A 6,148-nucleotide genomic window follows, 5' to 3' on the forward strand; every position below is an offset into this window, starting at 1 on the left:
ATACGTATTTTAGAACAAACTCCTTAAAGTCCATAAACTCCCTCGTGGCAAATTGGATTTGGATTGATTGAATGTAACCACTGTGTTAGAACGTCTGTCGTACTGGTTTTGAATCTTCTCTTTTATTAACATTTATCCCTACATCTTTATTTTTTTAAGATTTTATTTATTTATTCGAGAGAGAGAGAGAGAGAGAGAGAGAGAGAGAGAGAGACAGGCAGAGGGAGAAGCAGGCTTCATGGAGGGAGCCTGACATGGGACTCTATCTCGGGTCTCCAGGATCATACCCTGGGCTGCAGGCGGTGCTAAACCGCTGCACCACCAGGGCTGCCCTATTCATACATCTTTAGAATATACTTTTAGAATTTTCTCCAAAAAGGTCCTAGCACTGTCTGATTTATTTCTGAGCTTTTATTACTGTGTTAATATTGACTATTTTTCCTATAGTATTTTCAATTTGGTTATCGTTGGTGTGAGATGCTGTGTCTTTGCTTCACACACTCTTGTTGAATGATCCAAGTCCAAGCAGTGCACATGACAAGGAACCACATCACCACCATCAAAGTAAACTCCGGTAGAAGGACATTTTCTTTGTTATCCCAAATATCGCCAACCACCTTGTCCATCAAGTTACTTCGAAGTACCAGACTCCACTCCCACCCTCTCACAGTGGTGAGGTCCTGTCTCCATCAGGTGGAGTCTGTGTGGGAATGACGGCTTTGTGAGCCCTATGGTTCCAGGGTAGGACAGACGTGCACGCCTCTGCTCTTCACCCTCTCAGTTCCAAGTCTTGCCCTAGACTCTCTACGACCACCACAGCCTCATAGCACGATGCCTCCATGAACAACCGTTCTGTTCATTACACTATATGTGCATTTTGATTTAATTTGTAGGATCTCATAAAGACTTTGCATCCCAGCAAGTGATTCTGGTTAGTAGGATCCCTTTGGATCCTTTCTCTATGTGGCTGTTGCATGTGACGACTGGCACTAATTATGGTTCCAGCCTTTAGAAGTATCCCTCAGTTCTCACTCATTGAACATGGCACGAGATCTCCAGACTGCTGTTTTCTTCTCAAACAGAGCCGGGCTCACACAGAAGCATCTATGTCTAAGGGAACTGCAGTTGACATTGATCTTGGCACCACCTACTCTTGCGTGGGTGTCTTCCAGCATGGGAAAGTGGAAATAATTGCCAACGATTAGGGAAACCAAACCACCCCAAGTTATGTTGCCTTCACTGGCACCCAATGACTGATCGATGATGCTGCAAAGAATCAAGTTGTGATGAACGCCACCAACACAGTTTTCGATGCCAAATGCCTGATTGGATATAGATTTGACGATGCTGTCATCCAGTCTGGTAGGAAGCATTGACCCTTCATGGTGGTGAATGATGGCGGCAGGCCCAAGGTCCAAACAGAAAACAACGGAGAGACAAAATTTTCTAACCAGAGGAGGTGTGCTCAACGGCTTTGACAAAAATGAAGGAAATTGCAGAGGCCTGCCCTGGGAAGACTGGTACCAATGCAGTTGTCACAGTACCTGCATACTTCAGTGACTCTCAGCACTAGGCTACCAAAGATGCTGGAACTATGACTGGTCTCATTGTGCTTCAAATCATCAGTGAGCTGACTGCTGCCACTGTAGCTTATGGCCTAGACAAAAAGGGTTGGAGCTGAAAGGAACATGTTGATCTTTGATTTAGCAGGTGGCACTTTGGATGCATCAATCCGTACTATTGAAGATGGGACCTTTGAGGTCAAGTCCACAGCTGGAGACAACCACGTAGGTGGAAAAGACTTTGACAACAGAATGGTCAACTGCTTTATTTCAGAGTTCAAGCTCAAACACAAGGAGAACATCAGCAAAAGCAAGAGGACAGGCAGTCTGTCATCTCCGTACTGCTTGCTAATGTGCTAAGTGTACGCTTTCTCCCAGCACCGAGGCCAGTCTTGAGATTGACGCTCTGTATGAAGGAATCAACTTCTATACCTCTATTACTCATGTCCCATTTGCAGAATTAAATGCTGACCTGTTCCATGGGACCCTGGACCCTGTAGAGAAAGTTCTTCTGGGATGCCAACTTAGACAAGTCTCAGATTCATGATACCATCCTGGTGGGTGGTTCTACCTGTATCCCCAAGATTCAGAAACTTCTACAAGATTTCTTCAATGGAAAGGAACTGAAGAAGAGCATCAACCCTGATAAGGCTGTTTTCTTATGGTGCAGCTGTCCAGGCAGCCAGTTTTTCTGGTGACAAATCTGAAAATGTTCAAGATGTGCTGCTGTTGGATGTCACTCTACTTTCTCTTGGCATTGAAACTGCCAGAGGAATCGTGACTGTGCTCATCAAGCGCAATGCTACCATTCCTACCAAAGGGACACAAACCTTCACTCCCTGCTCTGACAACCAGCCTGCTGTGCTTATTCAGGTGTATGAAGGTGAGCATGCTATGACCAAGGATAACAGCCTACTTGGCAAGTTTGAGCTCACAGGCATACCTCCTGCTCCTCGTGGTTTTCCTCAGATTGAGGTCACTTTTTTTTAAGATTTCATTTATTTATCCATGAGAGACACACAGAGAGAGGCAGAGACACAGGCAGAGGGAGGAGCAGGCTCCCTGCAGGATGTGGGACTTATCCCAGGACTCCAGGATCACGCCCTGAGCCAGAGGCAGATGCTCAATTGCTGAGCCACACAGGCGTCCCTGAAGTCACTGTTGATATTGATGCTAATGGTATCTTCAATGTCTCTGCTGTGGGTAACAGCACAAAAAATGAGAACAAGATTACCATAGCTAGTGACAAGGGTTGCTTGAGCAAGGAGGACATTGAGTGCAAGGTCCAGGAAGCTGAGAAGTACAAAGCTGAAGATGAGAAGCAGCAGGGTGAGGTATCTTCCAGGAATTCACTCGAGTCTTACGCATTCACATAAAAGCAACTGTTGAAGATGAAAACCTTCAGAGGAAAATCGATGATGAAGACAAACAGATCATTCTTGACAAGCGTAATGAAATCATCAACTGGCTTGATAAGAACCAGGCTGCAGAGAAGGAAGAATTTGAACATCAGCAGAAAGGGCTGGAGAAAGTCTGCAGCCCCCTCATCACCATGCTGTCCGAGAGTGCAGGAGGCATGCCAGGAGGAATGCCTGGAGGCTCCCCTGGTGGTGGCGCTCCTCCCTCTGGTGCTGCCTCCTCTGGGCCTACCATTGAAGAGGTTGATCAAGCCAACCTGACAATAGGTGTAGCGTTGTTCACACAACATTTGAAGGACCCAACTTTGTAACAAATTCCATGGCAGTTTTAAAGTCAAGCTTCTATAGTAAATATTCTTGATGCTTGAATATGGAATATGTGCACAGGGAAAGGAAATAAATATTACATTTTATAAGCACTGTATTATTAAGTGGAAAATGCAATGTCTTAAAACCGTCTTTAAAATTGGCACCACAAAAAAAGCAGTATCCCTCAGTTTTCAGAGCTATGAGCAACATTTTCTGTTCCTTAGATTCATGATTTCCTGCTAAAACTGACAGTATGTATATCTTTCTCCTGGTTAAAAATTATACTAGATGAACATACACCATCATGTAACAGGACATGGTAGATGTACACATGCACAGAGACCTACAGAGTCATAGCTCTACTGACAGTCGCATCCCAGCAGAACAGGAATATACAAATCCTCCAATACGTAGATTTTTCTTATACTTACTGTATATGCAGTCATTCTTTTTGTAATTAATAGTCACATCGCCCTTTCCTTGCCAATCCTTAAGCCCCTCCCTACTCCCATTAATGCCCTAGTAAGGACTCCTCATTCTGTACTGAGGAGATAGAGTGGTAGTGACCTCCTGGTTTCTTCCTAAATTGAATATTTTTGTTGATTTCCTCTGTCAGGTTGAAAAGGCTCCTTTGCATTGTTAGTCTGATTATTTTTGTTGTTGTTGTTACCATGACTGCCTATTAGATATTAGTTTGCTTTTAGAAAAATGATCATATGGCTACTATCACTCAATAAATTATGTGGTGAATTATGTTGACAGGGCCTCTGATGTTGAATAATTCCTGCATCCATGATACAAACCCTACTTGTTCATGGTGTATTTTTAAACCACTATCGAATTCACATCACTTGTATTCTATTCAAGCATACATCCTTAATGGATATTGCCTATAATTTCTTTCACTGTTTTTTGCTTGTCCAATTTTGGCTCCAAGATTATAATTATCTCAAAAAATGATTAGGGAAGATTTCTCTTTTACTTTTTTTTTTATCTTATTCCTTGAAATTTGGAAAGCCAGCCTGTTTAAAGAAAAAACCAGAAACCTAACAAAACAACACAATAAAAACACTTCATCTCTCTCTGTCCCTCTTGTTTTCTGTCTTTTTTTTTTTTTTTGGAATCCTGCCCTCTGGTTATTCAATCAGACATCATCCTAAATACTCATTTGGAGGGATTTTGCAGATATAATCAGAGGTTTGAATCCATTGGCCCTAATGTATGGGGCTTACTCAAGTGGTCTTGACCCATTCAGAGAAACCCTTTAAAAGCAGAGCGTTTCCTCAAGCTGATGGAGGAAGATGAAGGAAGAAAGTTTGGAGGTGTGTGAAGACTCCACGGGCCCCCTAGGTTGATGATGGGGTAGCCTGTGACAGGGAGTGTGGGCATCTCCCGGGGAGCCTGGAGTGGCCCCAGGCAGCCATCAGCAAGGAACAGGAACGGAAGAACTGGTTTCTGCCTTCGGTCTGAAGGAGCGTGGATATGGATTCTTCCTCCAGGGCCTCCAGGGAAGGGCCCAGCCAGGCTCATACCTTGAGATGCGCCTGTGGTACCCTCTATACCCAGAAGTCCCCCAAGGCCTCTGATCTAGGGAACTATGAGCTAATATGTAGGCACTGTTTTAGCTGCTAATTCTATGCTAATTTTGTCCATGGTAATATAAGACTGTAGCAGTGACAGATGAATGCAGGAGTTTGAGGTTTTAACCCCCTTTTATATGTTATTCAATTATGCTTATTTAGATATTAGATATGTTACTGAATCTGAATAATTATATTTTATAGACTATTGCCTTTGTCTTTCCTGTTTATATACACATATAATATATATTTGCAAATAAATTTGAGAAAATACAGAAGGTATTCAATATTCTAGAAAAGTATAATTATTCAAATTGATTCAAGAAGACATCCATACAATACAAAGAAACCAATAATCATTAAATAAAGTATAACATAGTCAACACACACACATATCTAAAAGGTCATTACCTCTTTGTCAACTTACTGGGTTTTTAAAATTTTTTTATTATTTTTTTAATTTTTTTTAATTTACTGTCATTTAACAAAGAATAAATGGATAGAGCCAGACTTGTCACCGCTGCCAGAGAGGGAGGTTACAAATTAGGTGAGAAGGAAGCAAAACTAAACCTTGAGGTCCCAGAGCAGAGTCAGAGTCATCGGTATGAAGTCCTGCTCAGCAGAACACATGCAGAAGGCTGGATGGATGCAGAAACAATTATAAAGTGTGCGTACATGAGGGGGTATATATACAGGAGAATTTATGTTATATATATTATAAATTATATATGTATATATAATTGTAGGCATGTCCACAAACGTGGGTTGGAGTGCCTGCTTACCATGGATACACTGAATGACCTAAAGCAAGAGAGAGCCTGGAAGAATGACACCTCTGTTGCAATGACCACGTCCTGCTCCAGGATCTTGGTGTCTGAATATCAAAGAGGGAACCAGGCTTCCCTGAGAAAGGCATTGCGGTGGGTAAAATAAAAGATAAAAGTGGAACATCTTGCAGTATCAGAACATAAGGAAATGCTCCAGAAACAGAAGGGTGGAGGGGCATGTGTCAAAGGGACACAAGAGCCAACCTGAGAGACCTCCCAGTGATGAAGGAAGGAACCATTTGCACAATAACAGTAACATCATATTCTATGAAAGCCCAACATATAAACTAAATAAACATGAATCTGCACGGATTAAAAATATTTCAATACATGGAAGAGAAAAGGTAAAATCTGCCTCACTGAAGGGACACTGTGCCCAACGGCAAGGAGTAGCTGGCCTGCTCAGAGCAGCTCATGAGAGTAGTTACGGGCAGGGGAGAAACTGGCAAGAA

The 6,148-nt window shown here is 42.5% G+C and overlaps 1 pseudogene; it reads left to right on the plus strand.

The window, feature by feature from the left end:
* Nucleotides 1-1,106: 1,106 nt before the first annotated feature.
* LOC129515785 (heat shock cognate 71 kDa protein-like) lies at nt 1,107-3,291 on the plus strand (annotated as a pseudogene).
* Nucleotides 3,292-6,148: the final 2,857 nt, after the last annotated feature.

This window comes from Nyctereutes procyonoides, unplaced genomic scaffold (genome assembly GCF_905146905.1).
Source record: "Nyctereutes procyonoides isolate TBG_1078 unplaced genomic scaffold, NYPRO_anot_genome, whole genome shotgun sequence".
NCBI lineage: Eukaryota > Metazoa > Chordata > Mammalia > Carnivora > Canidae > Nyctereutes > Nyctereutes procyonoides.